Source organism: Dendrobates tinctorius, unplaced genomic scaffold (assembly GCF_039654945.1).
Source record: "Dendrobates tinctorius isolate UK_male_01 unplaced genomic scaffold, ASM3965494v1 ptg000154l, whole genome shotgun sequence".
Classification (NCBI taxonomy): Eukaryota; Metazoa; Chordata; class Amphibia; order Anura; family Dendrobatidae; genus Dendrobates; species Dendrobates tinctorius.
The window spans coordinates 13,704,917-13,731,152 of NW_027361821.1; the positions used below are offsets into that span (position 1 = coordinate 13,704,917).

The 26,236-nt window shown below is 45.0% G+C and overlaps 1 long non-coding RNA gene across 1 annotated transcript in view; it reads left to right on the plus strand.

Moving 5' to 3' along the window:
* Nucleotides 1-19,670: 19,670 nt before the first annotated feature.
* LOC141050860 (uncharacterized) overlaps nt 19,671-26,236 on the plus strand; it is a 49,635-nt gene continuing 43,069 nt past the window's right edge. Inside the window, exon 1 of the long non-coding RNA XR_012220543.1 lies at nt 19,671-19,787. This is a non-coding gene — a long non-coding RNA (uncharacterized lncRNA). The remainder of the gene's footprint in view (nt 19,788-26,236) is intronic.

A 26,236-nucleotide genomic window follows, 5' to 3' on the forward strand; every position in this document is an offset into this window, starting at 1 on the left:
GTCATCTAAGTAGGGAACTACTAGAATGTCTGATTCACGTAGATGGGCCATAACTTCAGCTACCACTTTAGTAAATACTTGGGGAGCGACTGCTACCCCAAAGGGGAGGGCCACATATTGGAAATGCTGAATTGACCCATCTTACTGAACCGCCACTCTGAGGAAGCGCTGATGAGCTGCATGAATGGGTATATGGTAGTAGGCGTCTTTTAAATCTAACACTACCATAAAGCAATTTTTAAACAGCATTTTTATTGATGAATTAATTGTCTCCATCTTAAACGGGCGTATGACCAGGAATTCGTTGAGGGACTTAAGAATTATTATAGTCCTAAAGGAGCCGTCTGGCTTGCGGACCAGGAACAGAGGAGAGTAGAAACCTTTTCCCTTTTCTCCTTCTGGAACCATAGTTAGGACCTTCTTGCGGCAAAGATCATGAACCTCGGCCTCCAGCGCAGCTTGTTATGATGTGGAAGTCCTGAGCGGGGTGACCTTAAATCGATCTTGGGGGACCCGGGTGAATTCTAGTCATAGACCCACAGCTATCACCCCCAGTATCCAGCTACTACTAGAAATCATAGACCAGGCTGGGTAGAAGACAGCTAGTCTCCCCCCTACCGGAGCAGCTAGTCATTGGGGCGGCTTTTTAGTGTCACGGGCTGAACCTTCCTGGCGCCCCCCACCTCCGAACATGAAACCTGTACCTCTCCTTCTCTTGTCATCCCATCTGCCCTGGTCCCTGGATGGCCTTCTACGGAAATATCCTTTCCTAGTAAAGGGACGTCTATAAGAAAGGTTCGGCAGACTGGGGAACTTCTTTTTATCATCCCCGGCTTTCTCTAAAAGTTCATCCAAAATGGGGCCAAACAGATATTCCCCCTCACATGGAATGGAGCAGAGTCATGACCTGGCCTGGATATCTCCTGGCCAGCATTTTAACCAGAGAGCCCTTCGTGCTGCGTTAGATAAACCCGCGGTCCTAGCCGCCACTCTCGCAGAGTCTGCTGAGGCATCAGCCAAAAAAGCGGCAGCACTTTGGATGATTGGTAGAGTTTTTCGAATGGATGCTCTTGAGGCTCCGTCCTTCAGTTGGGAATCCAGTTGATCTAGCCAGACCATCATGGATCTGGCCGTACATGTGGCAGCTATCGCTGGTCTTAAAGTGCCTGCTGACATCTCCCATGTTCCCTTTAGAAAGGAATCCGCTTTTTTATCCAGCGGGTCTTTTAAGGAGGCCATGTCATCGAATGGTATGGATGATTTTTTGGAGGCTTTGGCTACTGCCGCGTCCAGCCTAGGGGCCTTATCCCATCTGTTTACCACTGGATCATCGAACGGGTACCTCCGCTTGAAGGCAGGTGGCAAGGAGCCCCTTTTTTCAGGTCTTTTCCATTTCCTATCTATCAGGCTCTGGACTTTGTCATTTAATGGAAAGGCCCTGCGCTTTCTGGGATCTAGACCCCCGAACATCACGTCCTGTGCGGAAAGTTCTGGTTTTGAGTCTGCTACCCCCATGGTGGACCTTATTGCTTTAACCAACCTATCCATTTGATCTAAGGGGAAGCAGAATCGGCTTGAGTCTTCCTCTGAAGAAGACGAAGTGGAGGCTGGGGAATCTGAGGAGTCATCGATCCTAGGGGCGGCCGAGGACTCCGAACCTGAGAGACTAAATTCTCTTCCTTTAGAAGAATCCCTTTTAGATAGGGCCTTCATTTCCGACCTGATAATTTCCCTCAGGCTTGTGGTGAAGTCCGGCGTTTCTTCCGCTACCTGTATGGACGGGGGAGAGTGTAAGGGCCTGTCAATCTACCCCTGGGCTCCTGTCCCTATCCAACCCCTACCATTTGTCGCACGCATGGCTGACACAACTTTTTAGGGTTGCCGTCTAGCAAGGGGCAACTACAGAGGGCACATTCCCTGTGCTTCTGTTTTCCCGTAGATTTCCTCCCCTGCGAAAAAAAACGTAAGGGAACACTGCATCAGGGTACATTCACGGAGATCTCTTACCCATGCAGATGAGGCAGGTACCGGATCACGGAGGGAGGAAGGAGGGTCCTTTATCCTGGAGGAACTTCTGTGGCTCTGTTCCCTTAATTTTCTGTTTTCCATGGTAGCGAAGAGATCTATCTCTAGTTGTCCCCATTTTTGTACAATCAGGTCGGAGATGGAAGTTTTTAGGGACCATTCTCCTTGTCTTAGTAGATTGCGGCTTAAGAAATCTGCTGTGATATTTTCTTTCCCTTTTATATGTAGCGCTGTTAAAGATAGAAAATGCTGCTCTGCTAGCTGGAACAACCGTTCTGCCACATTCATCAGGGGTTTGGAACGAGTCCCGCCTTGGTGGTTGATATAAGCCACGGTGACCTGATTGTCGGAGAACACCTGCACATGATGGCCCTGTAGATACACAAGTAGTCTCTTAGCTGCCTGTTCTACTGCTGTCACTCTTTCAGGTGAGATGACATCTCTATCTGATGATGCTCCCATAGGCCCTGGACCAGAATCTCACCCATATGAGCCCCCCAACCGGAAGGGCTAGCATACGTGGTGATTATGCCTGTCTTTTAATGCCTCCCAGTGTCCGGGTCAGCAGGGTTCTGGCGCGGCACCTCCCACCCGGGACCTCCCCGCGACCTCCCCCCGCCTGTACCGTCCACCGCCTCCCCGTCCCGGGCACCGCGCGCCACCCCGGACCGCCGTGCACACGCGGCGCGCACTGGAAAGCCAGCCGGCACCCAACTTTCGGTTTCGGCGTTCCCGGACCCGCCCATTCCGCCGCGCCACTTCTGCCGCTCATCAGAGCCCGTGGGAGCGCGCGGAAGGAGCCGGCATGGCGCCCCCGGCTCCGGTATGCCCGCCGCCCCACGCGCGCCGACCTGCGCCCGCCGACCGGGCGCAACCACTGCCCGGATAGGAGAGGGGGACCGGACCGCCGGGGGAAAACGCACCAGGAGGCCCCCCCGGCATACAAACCTGGTTCCCGCACTATGGATGCGGCTGTCCACTGGACCCTGTGCTCCACCTGCTCCGACCACTGCCGTGGCGACCTAGCCGGCCCCACCGTGGCGCTTCCAGGGACCCGAGCGTGACCGAGGTAGGAGAACCCCCCACTACCTTGGTCGGTCAGCCGGCCTGGGAATCCCTCGACGACTCCATGACGGACGATCTGAAGGAAGTCCCGTCCTCTAGGAACAGGAAACCAACTGATGCGTGGGAGAGGTGCCGCCTTTTTGTATCTGTAGGTTTCCTGTTCCTAAAGGGCGGATCCCCTCAGGTGGTGCTGTCATGGACGACTGAATAAATTGTGGCTGCTCAGTTTGATTTATTGATTTCACTAGAAATTCTGATTGCAACGAATAATCTCTCTAGCAGCAAGTTCTCACAGGTAGACTCTGCTAAAGGAAAGTCTGTCTGCTTTCAGGATATCTCTCATCGGTCTGACTGTGAGAAGCTTGTACCCAAGTAAAATTTTTGATATGTTCTTTTGGTAAACTAGCTGATCCATACACATCTTCTAATTGCTTCTTCTCGAATGAGCTGTGAACTAATGGCATTTGACATATTTTATATTCAGATAAATTTATCCCTTTCCAACGCTTTTTTTGAGCTTCAGACCGTTTCTCTTTACGAGGCATTCTGCAACAGTAATAATACATTTCTTTATAACGATGTATTCAAATACAGGCTAATACAACCATAACTACTTTCAAATAATAGACTTAGGCCTTATTCACAGGAGCACTTTTCCGGCACTAAATGTGAACTTTTTTAACCCCTTTCTGACATGAGATGTACTATCCCGTCCATGGGACCCGGGCCCCTATGCCCATGGACGGGATAGTACGTCTACCGCGATCAGCGGCGCCCACATGGTGAGCGCCGCTGATCGCGGCCGGGTGTCAGCTGATTATCACAGCTGACACCTGGCACAATGTGACAGGGGTGGTCACGGACCGCAACCGACACGTTAACCCCTTGCACACCACGATCAAACATGATCGCGGTGTACCGGGGGTTAAAGGGAAGCATCGGCAGGGAGGGGGCTCCCTCCGTGCTTCCCTGAGCCCCCCACGGCAGCGCAATGTGCAGCGCTGCTGCGGGGGGCTCCTTTCCTGCAGGCCCCCGAATCCAAGATGGCGACGGGGGCCTTCGGGGGCCTGCAGGAAGCTGGCTTCCTCAGTGCCTGCAAAGCGCAGGCATGAGGAAGCCTTCTGCAGTGCCTGTGACAGATTGCTGATCTGTCAAAGTGATCTGTGATGTGACAGATCAGCGATCTATCACAGGACAGTGATGTCCCACCTGGGACTATTTAATAAAGTAAAAAAAAAAAATGTTAAAATAAATTTAAAAAAATAGCCAAATAAATTAGAAAAAAAAAAAAAAAATATTCCCACAAATAAATCCATTTTATAGAAATAAAAAAAACAAACAATAAAAGTACACATATTAGGTATCGCCGCGTCCGTAACGACCCGCCCTATAAAACTGTCCCATTAGTTAACCCCTTTAGCGAACCCCTTAAAAAACAAAAATAAAAAACGAAGCAAAAAATAATGATTTATTATCATACTGCCAAACAAAAAGTGTAATAACGCGCAAACAAAAAGACGCATATAAATATCCATGGTACCACTGAAAACATCATCTTGTCCCACAAAAAACGAGGCTCCACACAGCATCATCAGCAAAAAAGTAAAAAATTAATAGCTCGCAGAATAAAGCGATGCAAAAATAATTATTTTTTATATAAAATAGTTTTCATTGCATAAAACCGACAAAACATAAAAAAACGACCTAAATAAGGTATCTCTGTAAGCGTACTGACCCGAAGAATAAAACCGCTTTATCAATTTTATCGCACGCGGAACGGTGTAAACGCAACCCCCCAAAAGAAATTCATGAAATGCTGGTTTTTGTTCATTCTGCGTCACAAAAATCGGAATAAAAAGTGATCAAAAAATGTCACATGCCCGAAAATGGTACCAATAAAAACGTCAATTCGTCCCGCAAAAAATAAGACCTCACATGACTCGGTGGGTCAAAATACGGAAAAATTAGAGCTCTCAATATGTGGTGATGCAAAAACTATTTTTACAATAAAAAGCGTCTTTTAGCGTGTGACAGCTGCCAAACATAAAAACCGCCATAAATAGTAAATCAAACCCCCCGTTATCACCCCCTTAGTTAGGGAAAAATAATTAAATAAAAAAATGTATTTATTTCCATTTTCCCATTAGGGTTAGGGTTAGGGCTAAGGTTAGGGCTAGGGTTAGGGTTAGGGCTAGGGTTAGGGTTAGGGCTAGGGTTAGGGTTAGGGCTAGGGTTAGAGTTAGGGCTGAGATTAGGGTTAGGGGTGTGTTGGGGTTCGGGTTGGAGTTAGAATTGGGGGTTTCCACTGTTTGGGCACATCAGGGGCTCTCCAAATGCAACATGGCGTCTGATCTCAATTCCAGCCAATTTTGAGTTGAAAAAGTCGAAAGGTGCTCCTTCCCTTCCAAGCTCTGCCATGCGCCCAAACAGTGTTTTACCCCCACATGTATCAGCCTACTCAGATTGTCAAATTGCAAAACAATTTTTGGGGTCCAATTTCTCCTGTTACCATTAGGAAAATGAAAAATTGGGGGCAAAAATATCATTTTTGTGGAAAAAAATGATTTTTTTATTTTCATGTCCGAGCGTTATAAACTTCTGTGAAGCACTTGGGGGTTCAAAGTGCTCACCAGACATCTAGATAAGTTCCGTGGGGGGCCTAGTGTCCAAAATGGGGTCACTTGTGGGGAGTTTCAATAGTTTAGGTACATCAGAGGCTCTCCAAACGCACATGACACCCGCAGACCATTCCATCAAAGTCTGCATTCCAAAACGACAAATTGGACAACAACTTTTGGGGTCCAATTTCTCCTGTTACCCTTGGGAAAATAAAAAAAATTGGGGACTAATTGATCATGTTTGTGGAAAAAATACGATTTTTTTATTTTCATGCCCGGGCATTATAAACTTCTGTGAAGCCCTTTGGGGTTCAAAGTGCTCACAACACATCTAGATAAGTTCCTTAGAGGGTCTCGTTTCCAAAATGGGGTCATTTGTGGGGGTTTCCACTGTTTAGGTACATTAGGGGCTCTCCAAAGGCAACATGACACCCGCAGACCATTCTATCAAAGTCTGCATTCCAAAACGTCACTACTTCCCTTCCGAGCCCTGACGTGTGTCCATACAGTAGTTTTCTCCCACATATGGGGTGTCAGCATACTCATGACAATTTGGACAACAACTTTTGGGGTCCAATTTCTCCTGTTACCCTTGGGAAAATGAAAAAATTGGGGACTAATTGATCATGTTTGTTTGGAAAAAATACGATTTTTTTATTTTCATGCCCTGGCATTATAAACTTCTGTGAAGCCCTTGGGGGTTCAAAGTGCTCACCACACATCTAGATAAGTTTCTTAGGGGTCTAGTTTTCAAAATGGGGTCATTTATGGGGGGTTTCCACTGTTTAGGTACATTAGGAGCTCTCCAAAGGCAACATGACACCCGCAGACCATTCCATCAAAGTCTGCATTCCAAAACGTCACTACTTCCCTTTCAAGCCCCGACGTGTGTCCATACAGTAGTTTTCTCCCACATATGGGGTGTCAGCATACTCAGGACAAATTGGACAAAAACTTTTGGGGTTCAATTTCTCCTGGAACCCTTGGGAAAATAAAAAAATGGTGACTAAAAGATCATGTTTGTGGAAAAAATACGAATTTTTTATTTTCACGCCCGGGCGTTATAAACTTCTGTGAAGCCCTTGGGGGTTCAAAGTTCTCACCACACATCTAGATAAGTTCCTTAGGGGGTCGAGTTTCCAAAATGGTGTCATTTGTGGGGGGTTTCCACTGTTTTGGTACATCAGGGGTTTTCCAATCGCGACATGGTGTCCGATCTCAATTCCAGCCAAAAACGTCAAATGGCGCTGCTTCCCTTCCGAGCTCTGCCATGCGCCCAAATAGTGGTTTACCCCCACATGTGGGGTATCAGCGTACTCAGGACAAATTGCACAATAACTTTTAGGGTCCTGTTACCCTTGGAAAAATAAGAATTGAGGGTGAAAAGATAATTTTTGTGGAAAAAATATGATTTTTTAATTGTACGGATTTATTTTATAAACTTCTGTGAAGCCCTTGGGGGTTCAAAGTTCTCACCACACATCTAGATAAGTTCCTTAGGGAGTCTAGTTTCCAAAATGGTGTCATTTGTGGGGGGTTTCCACTGTTTTGGTACATCAGGGGTTTTCCAATCGCGACATGATGACCGATCTCAATTCCAGCCAAAAACGTCAAATGGCGCTGCTTCCCTTCCGAGCTCTGCCATGCGCCCAAATAGTGGTTTACCCCCACATGTGGGGTATCAGCATACTCAGGACAAATTGCACAATAACTTTTAGGGTCCTGTTACCCATGGGAAAATAAAAATTGGGGTGAAAAGATCATTGTTGTGGAAAAAATATGATTTTTTAATTGTACCGCTGTACGTTATAAACTTCTGTAAAGCCCTTGTGGGTTCAAAGTTCTCACCACATATCTAGATAAGTTCCTTGGGGGGTCTAGTTTCCAAAATGGGGTCACTTGTAGGGGGTTTCCACTGTTTAGGTACATCAGGGACTCTCCAAACGTGACAAACGGCGCACCTTCCATTCTGAGCTCTGCCATGCGCCGAAACAGTCGTTCCCCCCCACATATCAGGTATCAGCGTACTCAGGACAAATTGCACAATAACTTTTGCAGTCCAATTTCTCCTGTTACCCTTGGTAAAATAAAAAAAATTGAACCTGAAGTATTTTTTTTGTGAAAAAAATTTAGATGTTCATTTTTTTTAAATATTCAAAAAAATTCCTGTGATGCACCTAAAGGGTTAATAAACTTCTTGAATGTGGTTTTGAGCACCTTAAGGGGTGTAGTTTTTAGAATGGTGTCACTTTTGGGTATTTTCTATCATATAGACCCCTCAAAGTGATCTCAAATGTGATGTGGTCCTAAAAATAAAATGGTGTTGTAAAAATGAGAAATCGCTGGTCAACTTTTAACCCTTATAACTTCCTAACAAAAAAAAATTTTGGTTCCAAAATTGTGGTGATGTAAAGTAAACATGTGGGAAATGTTAGTTATCAAGTTTTTTGTGTGCTGTATCTCTGTGATTTAAGGGCATAAAAATTCAAATTTGGAAAATTGCAAAATTTTCAAAATTTTCGCCAAATTTCTGTTTTTCCCACAACTAAACGCAAGTTATTTGAATGAAATTTTACCACTAACATGAAGTACAATATGTCACGAGAAAACAAAGTCAGAATCAGCGGGATCCATGGAAGCGTTCCAGAGTTATGACCTCATAAAGGTACAGTGGTCAGAATTGTAAAAATTGGCCTGGTCATGAACGTGCAAACCACCCTTGGGGGTGAAGGGGTTAAACTCGCACCTTTTTTAACCCTTTACCTACAATGGACGTAATATTCCGTCCATGTGACCCTGGACCTAATTACCATGGACGGAATATTACGTCACAGCGATCAGCGGCGCCCACGTGGTGAGCGCCGCTAATCGCGGCCGGGTGTCAGCTGATTGTCACAGCTGACACCCGGCACAATGTGTCAGGGGCGGTCACGGACCGCCTCTGACACGTTAACCCCTTGTACACCCCTTGGGTTAAAGGGAAGCATCGGCAGGGAGGGGGCTCCCTCCGTGCTTCCCTGAGCCCCCCACAGCAACGCAATGTGCAGTGCTGCTGCGGGGGACTCCTTCTCTACAGGCCCACGGATCCAAGATGGCGACGAGGGCCTTCGGGGGCCTGTAGGGAGCTGACTTCCATGAGGAAGTCTGCAGAACTGCCTGTGACAGATTGCTGATCTGTCACAGTGATCTGTGATGTGACAGATCAGCGATCTGTCACAGGACAGTGATGTCCCACCTGGGACAAGGTAATAAAGTAAAAAAAAAAGTGTTAAAAATAATTTTTAAAAAATCGCTAAATAAATTAGTTAAAAAAAATAAATATTCCCCAATAAATCCATTTAAAAAAAAAGAAAAAAAGCAATAAAAGTACACATATTTGGTATTGCCGCGTCCGTAGCGACCCGCCCTATAAAACTGTCCCATTAGTTAATCCCTTTAGCGAACCCCTTAAAAAATAAAAATAAAAAGCGAAGCAGAATATAATGATTTATTATCATACCACCGAACAAAAAGTGCAATAATGCGCGATCAAAAAGACGCATATAAATATCCATGATACCGTTGAAAACGTCATCTTGTCCCGCAAAAAACGAGCTGCCATACAGCATCATCCGCAAAAAAATAAAAAAGTTATAGCTCGCAGAATAAAGCGATACAAAAATAATTATTTTTTATATAAAATTGTTTTCATTGCAAAAAACCGACAAAACATAAAAAAAGACCTAAATGAGGTATCGCTGTAACCGTACCGACCCAAAGAATAAAACTGCTTTATCAATTTTACTGCTCACGGAACGGTGTAAGCGCACCCCCCCAAAGAAATTCATGAAACTCTTGTTTTTGTTCATTCTGCGTCCCAAAAATCGGAATAAAAAGCGATCAAAAAATGTCACGTGCCCGAAAATAGTACCAATGAAAACGTCAACTCGTCCTGCAAAAAATAAGACCTCATATGACTCGGTGGGTCAAAATACGGAAAAATTATAGCTCTCAATATGTGGTGATGCAAAAACTATTTTTACAATAAAAAGCGTCTTTTAGCGTGACAGCCGCCAAACATAAAAACCACCATAAATAGTAAATCAAACCCCCCCTTATCACCCCCTTAGTTAGGGAAAAATAATAAAACTAAAAGAAAATGTATTTATTTCCATTTTCCCATTAGGGTTAGGGTTAGGGCTAGGGTTAGGGCTAGGGTTAGGGCTCAGATTAGGGTTAGGGGTGTGTTGGGGTTAGGGTTGGAGTTAGAATTGGGGGGTTTCCACTGTTTGGGCACATCAGGTGCTCTCCAAATGCAACATGGCGCCTGATCTCAATTCCAGCCAATTCTGCGTTGAAAAAGTCAAATGGTGCTCCTTCCCTTCCAAGCTCTGCCATGCGCCCAAACAATGTTTTACCCCCACATATGGGGTATCAGCCTACTCAGGACAAATTACAAAACAACTTTTGGGGTCCAATTTCTCCTGTTACCTTGGGAAAATAAAAAAAATGGGGACTAAAAGATGATGTTTGTTGAAAAAATACGATATTTTTATTTTCACGCCCGGTCGTTATAAACTTCTGTGAAGCACTGGGGGGTTCAAAGTGCTCACCACACATCTAGATAAGTTCAGTAGGGGGTCTAGTTTCCAAAATGGGGTCACTTGTGGGGGGTTTCCACTGTTTAGGTACATCAGGGTCTCTCCAAAAGCAACATGACACCCGCAGACCATGCCATCAAAGTCTGCATTCCAAAACATCACTACTTCCCTTCCGAGCCCCGACGTGTGCACATACAGTACTTTTCTCCCACATATGGGGCGTCAGCGTACTCAGAACAAATTGAACAACAACTTTTGGGGTTCAATTTCTCCTGTTACCCTTGGGAAAATAAAAAAATTGGGGACTAATTGATCATGTTTGTGGAAAAAATACGATTTTTTTATTTTCATGCCCGGGCATTATAAACTTCTGTGAGGCACTTGGGGGTTCAAAGTGCTCACCTCACATCTAGATAAGTTCCTTAGGGGGTCTATTTTTCAAAATGGGGTCATTTGTGGGGGGTTTCCACTGTTTAGGTACATTAGGGGCTCTCGAAAGGCAACATGACACCCGCAGACCATTCTATCAAAGTCTGCATTCCAAAACGTCACTACTTCCCTTCCGAGCCCCGACGTGTGCCCATACAGTAGTTTTCTCCCACATATGGGGTGTCAGCGTACTCAGGACAAATTGGACAACAACTTTTGGGGTCCAATTTCTCCTGTTACCCTTGGGAAAATAAAAAAAAATTGGGGACTAATTGATCATGTTTGTGGAAAAAATACGATTTTTTTATTTTCATGCCCGGGCATTATAAACTTCTGTGAAGCCCTTGGGGGTTCAAAGTGCTCACAACACATCTAGATAAGTTCCTTAGAGGGTCTCGTTTCCAAAATGGGGTCATTTGTCGGGGTTTCCACTGTTTAGGTACATTAGGGGCTCTCCAAAGGCAACATGACACCCGCAGACCATTCTATCAAAGTCTGCATTCCAAAACGTCACTACTTCCCTTCCGAGCCCTGACGTGTGTCCATACAGTAGTTTTCTCCCACATATGGGGTGTCAGCATACTCATGACAATTTGGACAACAACTTTTGGGGTCCAATTTCTCCTGTTACCCTTGGGAAAATGAAAAAATTGGGGACTAATTGATCATGTTTGTGGAAAAAATACGATTTTTTTATTTTCATGCCCGGGCATTATAAACTTCTGTGAGGCACTTGGGGGTTCAAAGTGCTCACCTCACATCTAGATAAGTTCCTTAGGGGGTCTATTTTTCAAAATGGGGTCATTTGTGGGGGGTTTCCACTGTTTAGGTACATTAGGGGCTCTCGAAAGGCAACATGACACCCGCAGACCATTCCCTCAAAGTCTGCATTCCAAAACGTCACTACTTCCCTTCCGAGCCCCGACGTGTGCCCATACAGTAGTTTTCTCCCACATATGGGGTGTCAGCGTACTCAGGACAAATTGGACAACAACTTTTGGGGTCCAATTTCTCCTGTTACCCTTGGGAAAATAAAAAAAATTGGGGACTAATTGATCATGTTTGTGGAAAAAATACGATTTTTTTATTTTCATGCCCGGGCATTATAAACTTCTGTGAAGCCCTTGGGGGTTCAAAGTGCTCACAACACATCTAGATAAGTTCCTTAGAGGGTCTCGTTTCCAAAATGGGGTCATTTGTCGGGGTTTCCACTGTTTAGGTACATTAGGGGCTCTCCAAAGGCAACATGACACCCGCAGACCATTCTATCAAAGTCTGCATTCCAAAACGTCACTACTTCCCTTCCGAGCCCTGACGTGTGTCCATACAGTAGTTTTCTCCCACATATGGGGTGTCAGCATACTCATGACAATTTGGACAACAACTTTTGGGGTCCAATTTCTCCTGTTACCCTTGGGAAAATGAAAAAATTGGGGACTAATTGATCATGTTTGTGGAAAAAATACGATTTTTTTATTTTCATGCCCGGGCATTATAAACTTCTGTGAGGCACTTGGGGGTTCAAAGTGCTCACCTCACATCTAGATAAGTTCCTTAGGGGGTCTATTTTTCAAAATGGGGTCATTTGTGGGGGGTTTCCACTGTTTAGGTACATTAGGGGCTCTCGAAAGGCAACATGACACCCGCAGACCATTCTATCAAAGTCTGCATTCCAAAACGTCACTACTTCCCTTCCGAGCCCCGACGTGTGCCCATACAGTAGTTTTCTCCCACATATGGGGTGTCAGCATACTCATGACAATTTGGACAACAACTTTTGGGGTCCAATTTCTCCTGTTACCCTTGGGAAAATAAAAAAAATTGGGGACTAATTGATCATGTTTGTGGAAAAAATACGATTTTTTTATTTTCATGCCCGGGCATTATAAACTTCTGTGAGGCACTTGGGGGTTCAAAGTGCTCACCTCACATCTAGATAAGTTCCTTAGGGGGTCTATTTTTCAAAATGGGGTCATTTGTGGGGGGTTTCCACTGTTTAGGTACATTAGGGGCTCTCGAAAGGCAACATGACACCCGCAGACCATTCCCTCAAAGTCTGCATTCCAAAACGTCACTACTTCCCTTCCGAGCCCCGACGTGTGCCCATACAGTAGTTTTCTCCCACATATGGGGTGTCAGCGTACTCAGGACAAATTGGACAACAACTTTTGGGGTCCAATTTCTCCTGTTACCCTTGGGAAAATAAAAAAAATTGGGGACTAATTGATCATGTTTGTGGAAAAAATACGATTTTTTTATTTTCATGCCCGGGCATTATAAACTTCTGTGAAGCCCTTGGGGGTTCAAAGTGCTCACAACACATCTAGATAAGTTCCTTAGAGGGTCTCGTTTCCAAAATGGGGTCATTTGTCGGGGTTTCCACTGTTTAGGTACATTAGGGGCTCTTCAAAGGCAACATGACACCCGCAGACCATTCTATCAAAGTCTGCATTCCAAAACGTCACTACTTCCCTTCCGAGCCCTGACGTGTGTCCATACAGTAGTTTTCTCCCACATATGGGGTGTCAGCGTACTCAGGACAAATTGGACAACAACTTTTGGGGTTCAATTTCTCCTGTTACCCTTGGGAAAATAAAAAAATTGGGGACTAATTGATCATGTTTGTGGAAAAAATACGATTTTTTATTTTCATGCCCTGGCATTATAAACTTCTGTGAAGCCTTTGGGGGTTCAAAGTGCTCACCTCACATCTAGATAAGTTTCTTAGGGGTCTAGTTTTCAAAATGGGGTCATTTGTGGGGGGTTTCCACTGTTTAGGTACATTAGGAGCTCTCCAAAGGCAACATGACACCCGCAGACCATTCCATCAAAGTCTGCATTCCAAAACGTCACTACTTCCCTTTCAAGCCCCGACGTGTGTCCATACAGTAGTTTTCTCCCACATATCGGGTGTCAGCATACTCAGGACAAATTGGACAAAAACTTTTGGGGTTCAATTTCTCCTGGAACCCTTGGGAAAATAAAAAAATGGTGACTAAAAGATCATGTTTGTAGAAAAAATACGAATTTTTTATTTTCACGCCCGGGCGTTATAAACTTCTGTGAAGCCCTTGGGGGTTCAAAGTTCTCACCACACATCTAGATAAGTTCCTTAGGGGGTCGAGTTTCCAAAATGGTGTCATTTGTGGGGGGTTTCCACTGTTTTGGTACATCAGGGGTTTTCCAATCGCGACATGGTGTCCGATCTCAATTCCAGCCAAAAACGTCAAATGGCGCTGCTTCCCTTCCGAGCTCTGCCATGCGCCCAAATAGTGGTTTACCCCCACATGTGGGGTATCAGCGTACTCAGGACAAATTGCACAATAACTTTTAGGGTCCTGTTACCCTTGGAAAAATAAGAATTGAGGGTGAAAAGATCATTTTTGTGGAAAAAATATGATTTTTTAATTGTACGGCTTTATTTTATAAACTTCTGTGAAGCCCTTGGGGCTTCAAAGTTCTCACCACACATCTAGATAAGTTCCTTAGGGAGTCTAGTTTCCAAAATGGTGTCATTTGTGGGGGGTTTCCACTGTTTTGGTACATCAGGGGTTTTCCAATCGCGACATGATGACCGATCTCAATTCCAGCCAAAAACGTCAAATGGCGCTGCTTCCCTTCCGAGCTCTGCCATGCGCCCAAATAGTGGTTTACCCCCACATGTGGGGTATCAGCGTACTCAGGACAAATTGCACAATAACTTTTAGGGTCCTGTTACCCATGGGAAAATAAAAATTGGGGTGAAAAGATCATTGTTGTGGAAAAAATATGATTTTTTAATTGTACCGCTGTACGTTATAAACTTCTGTAAAGCCCTTGTGGGTTCAAAGTTCTCACCACATATCTAGATAAGTTCCTTGGGGGGTCTAGTTTCCAAAATGGGGTCACTTGTAGGGGGTTTCCACTGTTTAGGTACATCAGGGACTCTCCAAACGTGACAAACGGCGCTCCTTCCATTCTGAGCTCTGCCATGCGCCGAAACAGTCGTTCCCCCCCACATATCAGGTATCAGCGTACTCAGGACAAATTGCACAATAACTTTTGCAGTCCAATTTCTCCTGTTACCCTTGGTAAAATAAAAAAAATTGGGGACTAATTGATCATGTTTGTGGAAAAAATACGATTTTTTTATTTTCATGCCCGGGCATTATAAACTTCTGTGAAGCCCTTGGGGGTTCAAAGTGCTCACAACACATCTAGATAAGTTCCTTAGAGGGTCTCGTTTCCAAAATGGGGTCATTTGTCGGGGTTTCCACTGTTTAGGTACATTAGGGGCTCTCCAAAGGCAACATGACACCCGCAGACCATTCTATCAAAGTCTGCATTCCAAAACGTCACTACTTCCCTTCCGAGCCCTGACGTGTGTCCATACAGTAGTTTTCTCCCACATATGACCCCATTTTGGAAACGAGACCCTCTAAGGAACTTATCTAGATGTGTTGTGAGCACTTTGAACCCCCAAGGGCTTTTTTTTGTGAAAAAAATTTAGATGTTCATTTTTTTTAAATATTCAAAAAAATTCCTGTGATGCACCTAAAGGGTTAATAAACTTCTTGAATGTGGTTTTGAGCACCTTAAGGGGTGTAGTTTTTGGAATGGTGTCACTTTTGGGTATTTTCTATCATATAGACCCCTCAAAGTGATCTCAAATGTGATGTGGTCCTAAAAATAAAATGGTGTTGTAAAAATGAGAAATCGCTGGTCAACTTTTAACCCTTATAACTTCCTAACAAAAAAAAATTTTGGTTCCAAAATTGTGCTGATGTAAAGTAAACATGTGGGAAATGTTAGTTATCAAGTTTTTTGTGTGCTGTATCTCTGTGATTTAAGGGCATAAAAATTCAAATTTGGAAAATTGCAAAATTTTCAAAATTTTCGCCAAATTTCCATTTTTCCCACAACTAAACACAAGTTATTTGAATGAAATTTTACCACTAACATGAAGTACAATATGTCACGAGAAAACAAAGTCAGAATCACCGGGATCCATGGAAGCGTTCCAGAGTTATGACCTCATAAAGGTACAGTGGTCAGAATTGTAAAAATTGGCCTGGTCATGAACGTGCAAACCACCCTTGGAGGTGAAGGGGTTAAACTCGCACCTTTTTTAACCCCTTACCTACAATGGACGTAATATTCCGTCCATGTGACCCTGGACCTAATTACCATGGACGGAATATTACGTCACAGCGATCAGCGGCGCCCACGTGGTGAGCGCCGCTGATCGCGGCCGGGTGTCAGCTGATTATCACAGCTGACACCCGGCACAATGTGTCAGGGGCGGTCACGGACCGCCTCTGACACGTTAACCCCTTGTACACCCCTTGGGTTAAAGGGAAGCATCGGCAGGGAGGGGGCTCCCTCCGTGCTTCCCTGAGCCCCCCACAGCAACGCAATGTGCAGTGCTGCTGCGGGGGACTCCTTCTCTACAGGCCCACGGATCCAAGATGGCGACGAGGGCCTTCGGGGGCCTGTAGGGAGCTGACTTCCATGAGGTAGTCTGCAGAACTGCCTGTGACAGATTGCTGATCTGTCACAGTGATCTGTGATGTGACAGATCAGCGATCTGTCACAGGACAGTGATGTCCCACCTGGGACAAGGTAATAAAGTAAAAAAAAAAGTGTTAAAAATAATTTTTAAAAAATCGCTAAATAAATTAGTTAAAAAAAATTAAAAAAAAGCAATAAAAGTACACATATTTGGTATTGCCGCGTCCGTAGCGACCCGCCCTATAAAACTGTCCCATTAGTTAGTCCCTTTAGCGAACCCCTTAAAAAATAAAAATAAAAAGCGAAGCAAAAAATAATGATTTATTATCATACCACCGAACAAAAAGTGCAATAATGCGCGATCAAAAAGACGCATATAAATATCCATGATACCGTTGAAAACGTCATCTTGTCCCGCAAAAAACGAGCTGCCATACAGCATCATCCGCAAAAAAATAAAAAAGTTATAGCTCGCAGAATAAAGCGATACAAAAATAATTATTTTTTATATAAAATTGTTTTCATTGCAAAAAACCGACAAAACATAAAAAAAAGACCTAAATGAGGTATCGCTGTAACCGTACCGACCCAAAGAATAAAACTGCTTTATCAATTTTACTGCTCACGGAACGGTGTAAGCGCACCCCCCCAAAGAAATTCATGAAACTCTTGTTTTTGTTCATTCTGCGTCCCAAAAATCGGAATAAAAAGCGATCAAAAAATGTCACGTGCCCGAAAATAGTACCAATGAAAACGTCAACTCGTCCTGCAAAAAATAAGACCTCATATGACTCAGTGGGTCAAAATTCGGAAAAATTATAGCTCTCAATATGTGGTGATGCAAAAACTATTTTTACAATAAAAAGCGTCTTTTAGCGTGTGACAGCCGCCAAACATAAAAACCACCATAAATAGTAAATCAAACCCCCCCTTATCACCCCCTTAGTTAGGGAAAAATAATAAAACTAAAAGAAAATGTATTTATTTCCATTTTCCCATTAGGGTTAGGGTTAGGGCTAGGGTTAGGGCTAGGGTTAGGGCTCAGATTAGGGTTAGGGGTGTGTTGGGGTTAGGGTTGGAGTTAGAATTGGGGGGTTTCCACTGTTTGGGCACATCAGGTGTTCTCCAAATGCAACATGGCGCCTGATCTCAATTCCAGCCAATTCTGCGTTGAAAAAGTCAAATGGTGCTCCTTCCCTTCCAAGCTCTGCCATGCGCCCAAACAATGTTTTACCCCCACGTATGGGGTATCAGCCTACTCAGGACAAATTACAAAACAACTTTTGGGGTCCAATTTCTCCTGTTACCCTTGGGAAAATAAAAAAAATGGGGACTAAAAGATGATGTTTGTTGAAAAAATACGATATTTTTATTTTCACGCCCGGTCGTTATAAACTTCTGTGAAGCACTGGGGGGTTCAAAGTGCTCACCACACATCTAGATAAGTTCAGTAAGGGGTCTAGTTTCCAAAATGGGGTCACTTGTGGGGGGTTTCCACTGTTTAGGTACATCAGGGTCTCTCCAAAAGCAACATGACACCCGCAGACCATGCCATCAAAGTCTGCATTCCAAAACATCACTACTTCCCTTCCGAGCCCCGACGTGTGCACATACAGTAGTTTTCTCCCACATATGAGGAATCCTTGTACTCAGAACAAATTGGACAACAACTTTTGGGGTCCAATTTCTCCTGTTACCCTTGGGAAAATAAAAAAAGGGGAGTAAATGATGATGTTTGTGGAAAAAATACGATTTTTTTATTTTCACGCCCGGGCGTTATAAACTTCTGTGAAGCACTGGGGGGTTCAAAGTGCTCACCACACATCTAGATAAGTTCCTTGGGGGGTCTAGTTTCCAAAATGGTGTCATTTGTGGGGGGTTTCTACTGTTTTGGTACATCAGGGGCTTTCCAAACGAGACATGGTGTCCGATCTCAATTCCAGCCAAAAACGTCAAATGGCGCTGCTTCCCTTCCGAGCTCTGCTATGCGCCCAAATAGTCATTTACACCCACATATGGAGTATCAGCGTACTCAGGACAAATTGCACAATAACTTTTAGGGTCCTGTTACCCTTGGAAAAATAAAAAATTGGGGGTGAAAAGATCATTTTTGTTGAAAAAATATGATTTTTTAATTGTACCGCTGTACGTTATAAACTTCTGTGAAGCCCTTGTGGGTTCAAAGTTCTCACCACATATCTAGATAAGTTCCTTGGGGGGTCTAGTTTCCAAAATGGGGTTACTTGTGGGGGTTTCAACTGTTTAGGTACATCAGGGGCTCTCCAAACGCGACATGGCGTCCGATCTGAATTCCAGCCAATTTTGCATTGAAAAAGTCAAACGGCGCTCCTTTCCTACTGAGGTCTACCATGCGCCGAAACAGTGGTTCCCCCCCACATATCAGGTATCAGCGTACTCAGGACAAATTGCACATTAACTTTTGCAGTCCAATTTCTCCTGTTACCCTTGGTAAAATAAAAAAAACTGAACCTGAAGTATTTTTTTTGTGATAAAAGTTAAATGTTCATTTTTTTTTTAAATATTCAAAAAATTCCTGTGACGCACCTAAAGGGTTAATAAACTTCTTGAATGTGGTTTTGAACACCTTAAGGGGTGCAGTTTTTAGAATGGTGTCACTTTTGGGTATTTTCTATCATATACACCCCGCAAAGTGGCTTCAAATGTGATGTGGTCCTAAAAATAAAATGGTGTTGCAAAAATGAGAAATTGCTGGTCAATTTTAACCCTTATAACTTCCTAACAAAAAAAATTTTGGTTCCAAAATTGTGCTGATGTAAAGAAAACATGTGAGAAATGTTATTTATTAAGTTTTTTGTGTGCCGTATCTCTGTGATTTAAGGGCATACAAATTCAAATTTGGAAAATTGCGAAATTTTCAAAATTTTCACCAAATTTCCGTTTTTTTCACAAATAAACGCAAGTTATTTGAATGAAATTTTACCACTAACATGAAGTACAATATGTCACAAGAAAACAGTGTCAGAATCACCAGGATCCATGGAAGTGTTTCAGAGTTATGACCTCATAAAGGGACAGTGGTCAGAATTGTAAAAATTGGCCCGGGAGTTAACGTGCAAACCACCCTTGGTAGTGAAGGGGTTACTCACATATAGTGCCAAAAATTTGCTTGAAAAACGTGAGCATTGCTACATAGAACTCTATGTGCCAGAAAAGTATGCATTAAACGTACTTTTTTTGAAAGTGCTTAAATTATAGCAACATGAACTATTATCCAGCATTTAGCGTTGACAAATCACCCATTATCTCCTATGAAGAGTGCAAAATTGCCTGCAAAAACACCTGCCTAGGTGTTTTTTTGCAGGCGATTTTCACAGCATAGTCCAGTTTGCCACACACCAGACAGTAAAGGGTTAATACTCACCTGTCCTGCTGCTGCTGGCCATGGTGTTTTCTTTGTGGTGCAAATGTACCTGCCTGACATCAGCAACCCATGTGACTAGTTCATGGGATGATCCATTGGTCACATGGAACATTGACATCACGCATGTCCTTTTGCACCAAAAGGAAGCTGCCGTGGCCAGCAGTAAGGACAGAGTAGGTGAGTATTAACCCTTTTCTATCCAGTATGTGACAGGTGGTGACATTGAGCTATTCTGCGATTAACTGTTAGGGGTTGGCTGTCACCCTGCAGTGACAGCCTGCCGCCAACAGCTCTCTAGAAAGTTCCCAGGAAAAGTGCTTTTCTGGGTGATTTTGACTGGTACTTGGAAAGTGCTTGTCTGAATAAGGCCTTAGAGGTTACTTAGACAAGCATTTTTTTCCAGCGCTAAACTCACTTATTTTTTACTCACATGTACTGATTGAAAAGCACTCAAAAAACACAATCATAGCCTCATAAAAGTCTATGGGATAGAAAAGCACATGTTAATTGCATACTTATCCATCAGCGTTAGGGCCTTTTTACACTCGCTCTTTTTTATGCAACTGTCGCATGACAAAATCGTGCTTCAGGTGCATCCCCTTGATTTCAATGTGCCCATGCACACTGGCAAACTTTCTCAGCGCGAAAGCAGTGAGAGAAATAAATTGTGGTCATGTCTTAGGCTACTTTTACACTAGCGTAGGTACGGGCCCGTTGCTATGCGTCAGGCCGACGTACCGACGCACGTTGTGAAAGATTTGCACAACGGGGGCGGCAGATGCAGTTTTTCAACGCATCCGCTGCCCCATTGTAATGTCCGGGGATGAGGGGGCGGAGTTTCGTCCGCGCATGCGCTGTCGAAAATTGCGGACACGACGCATCAAAAAACGTTACATGTAACTTTTTTTGTGCGTTGCGGCCGCCAAAACACGACGCATCCGTCGCACAACGGATGCGACGTGTGGCCATACGTCACAATGCGTCGCTAATGCAAGTCTATGGAGAAAAAACGCATCCTGCAGGCAACTTTGCAGGATGCTTTTTTTCTCCAAAACAACGCATTGCAATGTACGTCACATGACGCTAGTGTGAAAGTAGCCTTATCTTTGTGCAAGAGTCGCGTTCACACTACCCATACAAATGAATGGGAAAGAAAAAAAATTGGCAAAAACATGCCAGGGGTTGTGCGACCGCTGGCGATTTTTTTTCCCCTTCTCCCATTGATTTCAATGGTCAGTGCGACACCTGTCAAATCATGTGACTGGTGTCAAAAGTTGCAAAGTCAAATGAAGGTTGCAAGCAAAAAGTCGACCAAGCATCACAATCTCTAATGTGCTTAAGCCCATTTAAGCGCATTAGTGCTGGGAAACTGCCTATTGTAACCTACGGAAGCCTTGAAAATCGCTGCAAAATTGTTACAGACACGCAGCAAATCCACAGCATTAGGGCCGTTTCACAGGGGCGATTTTTTGGCATGAGAATTGCGGACAATTTTCTAGCTAAAAATCATGACCCATTGTTATCAATGGGCATATTCACATGTGGCCACGTGATGTCATGTGGCCATGTGAATACGGCCACTGAAAATAATGATGGTTGTGATTTGTAGAGCTAAAATGTCCAGCAATATTCGCGGCGAAGAATCTCCTGTGTGAAACGACCTTATTGCCACAAAACCTGTAGCAAATCTGCTTGAATAAGCACGGCATAGTTCCCCCATGAAATTAATAACATAGGTGAACTACTGTATTTTAGGGCTGCGGGAAAGAAACAATGACTTGCCCTATTTTTTGGCTCTCAGCCCTTACATAATACTGTATGGCAAAATTTGCTATGAGAAAAAAATGGCAGCGATTTGTTAACTGCTCCTCTCACACGTGTGAATACACCCTTAGGGGCAGATTATGGGGCAGATTTACCTCAGTGGAAATTCCTTCAGAAATTCTGCTTTATGTTATTCACCGAACACAGAAATCAGAAGGTAACTAGCAGATTAGGAAGAGCAGGCCTCACACAGTGAAGCTGCCTGACAGAGTGCTCCAGTTGCCCCGACAACCAATCAGAGGTCAGCTTTCATTTTACCTCAGCAGTTTCTCTGGTTGCTATGGACAACGAAAATGGTTTTACTCTGAGGCAATTTTCATTAATCAGGCCACTAACATTTGTTATAGAAATCAGGGAACCTTGTCACATACATTTCTTATAGCAGTGCAGTGGTCCCTATTTACTCAATAAAATTGTACAATTAGTGGACTAGTAAGTCCTTAAGGTCCCTTCACACGGAATGATACGGCTGACGATTGCGACCATGCAATGTCGCAAACCCGACAACACAGTGTTGCAAGCGCAGCGGTCACAATGAACAATTTTCTTCACTGGGAGTGTATGGTGCATGACACCCCAGCGATGAAAACGGCCGGGACTGGGATCTGCCATGCTCAGGAATGCCCCCTGCGATGTTGTATCCCACTGTCACACGCAGCAATTGCCGCCGTCACAGCGGGGTATTGCTGAAAGGTCATGGATCGGATGCTGGTTCAGTGGGATGGGGACCTTAGTAATGATAGCAACTAGAGTTGAGCGACTTTTGGTTTTTTTAGGGTCGCGTTTCGTTTCGTGAAACCCGACTTTTCCAAAAGTCGGGTCGAGCAAGATCGTCCGATTATAGGGAAAAGTCGGGGTCGTCCCGAAACACGAAACCCAATGTAAGTCAATGGGGAATAAAAGTCGGCAGTGAGAGGAGGACAGGAAACACACCTACAGTGCCCATTTGAATGCCAAAAGCATCAATTCTTCTTTCTTAAGCTTGTCAACCTTAATTAACTTCATAATACAAGTTACGCACTGAAAAATGGGGGTTATTTGGCTACAAACTGTGGGGGGGGAGGGCTGGCTCCTGGTTTTCATGTGCCCTGGGCGAAAGAGCGCCCCTTTAACACATACCACAACTCATCATGCTCCGATACGGCAGATAAATAGCGGTATAGTACAATGAAAAATACCTCACTTTTTACATCTCATGACGAGGCCCATCTATTTCTCCATACAGAATCATTGGTCCCATATAATGTTTGAAACAGTATATGATGAGCTCCACATAATGCTACAGTATATGTTGGTCCCCATGGATGAAGCTCCACTGTCTTATGGGCCCAAATAATGCTCCAAACATAATGGGCCCCATTTCTAATGCTCTAGTGTATAATGGGCCCTGTAAATGCTGCTCCAGTGTCTGATGTCCACCTTTGGAATGTTCCAGTGTATGGTGGGCCCCATCTATCATTATCCAGAGTATAGTGCTCCCCAAAAATTGCTGTCCCAACATTGAAAACAATCAAATAAGTCTCCTCGCTAGGGAATCCCTGTACTTGTCTGGACAGGTGCTGTAGCTTGCTTAACAGCTCGCCAGCCGTTCTCACGCCCAGTATGGATTACACGTGATTGCACAAAGGTGAGAAAGGGTACCGTATCCCCAGATAACATGTATGGATAGCGTACACATTCAAAATATATGTCTCAGGAGGCAGGCTCAGACGGTGTTAGGCCCAGTATGGATTGCACGTGATTGCACAAAGGTTAGAAAGGGTACCGTATCCCCGGATAACATGTATGGATAGCGTACACATTCAAAATATATGTCTATATAGCATGAGGCAGGCTCAGATGGTGTTAGGCCCAGTATGGATTGCACGTGATTGCACAAAGGTTAGAAAGGGTACCGTATCCCCAGATAACATGTATGGATAGCGTACACATTCAAAATATATGTCTCAGGAGGCAGGCTCAGATGGTGTTAGGCCCAGTATGGATTGCACGTGATTGCACAAAGGTTAGAAAGGGTACCGTATCCCCGGATAACATGTATGGATAGCGTACACATTCAAAATATATGTCTATACAGCATGAGGCAGGCTCAGACGGTGTTAGGCCCAGTATGGATTGCACGTGATTGCACAAAGGTTAGAAAGGGTACCGTATCCCCAGATAACATGTATGGATAGCGTACACATTCAAAATATATGTCTCAGGAGGCAGGCTCAGACGGTGTTAGGCCCAGTATGGATTGCACGTGATTGCACAAAGGTTAGAAAGGGTACCGTATCCCCGGATAACATGTATGGATAGCGTACACATTCAAAATATATCTATACATCAGGAGGCAGGTTCAGATGGTGTCAGGCACAGTATGGATTTGACGGCCCAGATTACACAGCGGAGGAGCAGGGAGAGGTAAAGATTGCAAATGCTGGGGCCCTGCCCAAGCAAGGGGGGCCCACTCGTGGGCGTCGGTACTGGCACTGGGCCTCTCATAGTACAGCGGTGTGTCTGACGGCGGGTGTGCACCACCACCGTCAGAGACACTTGATTGCACTATGAGGGACCCTGTGCCAGTGCCCGTGCCCAAGAGTCGGCCTACCCACCTGTCCAGGGCAACGGCACTCGCACAGTGTCGTGCGCTAGGTGGTGACCCCGGCCATGGGGGGGAGGCAGCACAGTTAGGGAGTTTTAGAAAGTGGCATATGTTGATGTTGGACATTCAGCTGATGCAAAAGGCGAAATAGGTGAAGTACCAGGAAGAGGTGGACCAAAGCAAGCCATTTTTCTGTCACCCTATGTGTCATCAGGGGAAGGTGGGACAAAATCCTTGGAAACCCATGCATGGTTCATTTTAATGAAGGTTAGATCATCCACATTTTGGGTTGACAGACGGGTCCTTTTTTCTGTCAGGATTGATCCAGCTGCACTGAAGACTCTTTCCGATAGCACACTTGCAGCTGGGCAAGCGAGCTCCTGTAAGGCATATTGGGCCAATTCAGGCCAGGTGTCCAGTTTAGCGGCCCAATAGTCAAAGGGGAATGACCTGTGTGGGAGAACATCGATATGGGAGGAAAAGTAGTTTGTAACCATAGTTGACAACTGCTGTCTCCTGTCACTTTCCATCGATGCAGTATTACCAGTTGTGTGAGCGGTATTTGAAAAATCAGTCCACAACATTGTCATGAAACCCCTGTCTCCAACGCCACTTCTGCTGTGTGCACCACGAACACCTCTGCCAAGCTGCCCCCGGCCCGTACGGCTCGTGTGAGAACCATCACCGCTGCTGTGTGCTGGGAATGCCTCAAGCAACCGATTTACCAGAGTTGCTTGTTTATTAGCCAATATTAGGTCAAGGTTCTCCTGTGGCATGATGTTTTGTAATTTGCCTTTATAGCGTGGATCCAGGATGCTGGCCAACCAGTAGTCGTCATCGTTCATCATTTTGGCAATGCGGGGGTCCCTTTTTAGGATCCGCAAGGCATAATCTGACATGTGGGCCAATGTTCCCGGTGTCAATGATGCACTGCGAGTGCTGGGTGGAGGAGCACTTTCTGGCAAATCCACATCCCTCCAGTCACGCACAAACCCTGTACCAGACCTTGCCACGCCAACATTTTCACTTGCCCCACGAGATGCATCCTCCTCCCCTAAGTAATCATCCCCATCATCATCCTCCTCCTCCTCTTCTTCCTCCACCTCGTCCAGGAGAGGTCCCTGAGCAGACAATGGCTGAATGTCATCAAGGATTCCCTCCTCCTCTTCCTCCTCATCAACATTGGCTGCAGACGCCTGCTCCTTAAGGTGCGTCAAAGTTTGCATGAGCAGACGCATAAGTGGGATGCTCATGCTTAGGATGGCGTCGTCTGCGCTTACCAGCCGTGTGCATTCCTCAAAACACTGAAGGACTTTACAAAGGTCTTTCAGCTTCGACCACTGCACACCTGTCAACTCCATGTCTGCTCTCAAAGTGCCTGGCCGTGTATCCTCCCACAAATGCATTATGGCCTGCCTCTGCTCGCACAGCCGCTCCACCATGTGCAGGGTGGAGTTCCACCTTGTTGCAATGTCGATAATGAGGCGGTGGTTGGGAAGGTGGAGCAATCGCTGCAGCTTCTGCATACGAACGGAGTGTACAGGCGACCGGCGGATGTGCGCGCACAGTCTTCACACCTTATGGAGCAGGGCTGTTAACTCCGGATAATTTTTGAGGAAGCACTGCACCACCAGGTTCAAGGTGTGAGCCAAGCAAGGTATGTGGCTGAGTTTTGAAAGGGCTATGGCTGCCACAAAATTACGGCCGTTATCACTAACTACCTTGCCTGCCTCAAGATGTACACTGCCCAGCCATAACTCAGATTGTCGCTTCAAGTACTCGGCCAGCACCTCGGCGGTGTGTCTGTCGCCCAAACACATCATCTGCAACACAGCCTGCTGACGCTTTCCACTAGCTGCTCGATAGGGGGACACATCGTGTGCAACAGTGGCAGCTGCAGATGGAGTGCTCGTACGACTGCGCTCTGTGGACGAGCTTTCGCTTCTGGAGGAGGAGGAGGAGGGTCGAACGCCTACAGCCAACTGTTTCCTATACCGTGGGCTAGGCAGCACTGTCCCACCACCGCTGTCCCCGTGGACCCTGCATCTACCACATTAACCCAGTGCGCAGTGATGGACACGTAACGGCCCTGGCCATGCCGACTGGACCATGCATCAGTTGTGAGGTGCACCTTTCCGCTCACTGACTGCTTGAGTGCATGGACAATGCGGTCTTTCGCATGATGGTGGAGGGCTGGGATGGCTTTGCAAGAGAA